This window comes from Protobothrops mucrosquamatus, unplaced genomic scaffold (genome assembly GCF_001527695.2).
Source record: "Protobothrops mucrosquamatus isolate PMUCROS unplaced genomic scaffold, P.Mucros_1.0 scaffold3893, whole genome shotgun sequence".
In the NCBI taxonomy this organism is placed as follows: Eukaryota; Metazoa; Chordata; class Lepidosauria; order Squamata; family Viperidae; genus Protobothrops; species Protobothrops mucrosquamatus.
In genome coordinates this window covers 1-1,196 of record NW_015389840.1, presented here as the reverse complement: position 1 = coordinate 1,196, position 1,196 = coordinate 1, and positions in this window count along the sequence as shown.

Here is a 1,196-nt window from a genome sequence, read left to right as displayed (position 1 = left end):
ACAACCTGCCTCCAGAAGCGGTGAATGCTCCAACACTGGAAGTTTTTAAGAAGAGACTGGACAGCCATTTGTCTGAAATGGTATAGGGTTTCCTGCCTGAGCAGGGGGTTGGACTAGATGACCTTCAAGGTCCCTTCCAACTTTACTATTATTATTATTATTATTATTATTATTATTATTATTATTATTATTATTATTAAGTACAGTATATCATCCTTCATGAATTTGCCTCGCCCTTCTTAAAAGCCATGCATACCTTGTTTCCCCGAAAATAAGACATAGCTTGATTTTTGGTGTTGGGCCTAATATAAGCCCTATCCAAAAAGTAAGCTCTACTTAAGAGCCTGCACAGCTGGCCAACCTCCCATTCAGTCACACAGTATGTTGCTAGACATGAGGCGGGGGGGAAGGGAGCTGCCCCATGTGCCCCGCAACTGCTTACCGTGCCGAAGGGCCCCTGCAGCCAGGCCTACCATGCCTGGACACCTGTCGTGCCTCGCCTGTTCGGTAGTAGCTCCTCCCACTTTCTCCATCTTCCTCCTCCTTTGAACAGCCCTTTGCTCCCATTGCTGCTTTTTCAGTCCAGGATCTCGGCTTGTCCGGAGCCTGTGCAGAGGGTCTTTGGAAACAAAGCCCCACAGCGATCGGGTGGGGTGGAAACCATTCCCTTTGCTTTTGGACCGGCTCTGAAATTGGCTGGAAAGAGCGGGCCGAGGGCTCCAATCTGGCTTTGCAGCAAGAAGGGGATTGGAGGCACGTGAATGCACGCTAGTCTGGCGTCTCAAAAAACGGGTTCTTTTCTCTGCTGCTGGATTTTCGCTGCCATACTGTATAACTTTCTTTAAAGATTACTTGATGCAGAATGGGAAGGATCTGCATTGTGCTGGGCATGGTAGGCCTGGCTGCAGGGATCCTTTGGCATGGTAAGCAGTTGCGGGGTGTGTGGGGCAGCTTCCCCCTCCCCGTTGCCTCGCCTCATGGCAGTGGCACTGACGCAATGTAGAAGAAGTGGGGGGGAGCCACGCAGCTCCTGGATGGGGCTGCTGGTACTGCTGCCATGAGGCGAGATAGGTATCAGGAAAAAAATAAGACATCCCCCCGAAAATAAGACCTAATGCCTCTTTTGGAGGCAAAAAAAGAGAGAATAAGACTGGATCTTATTATTATGATAGAAATTAAGTATAACTGCTGTGATA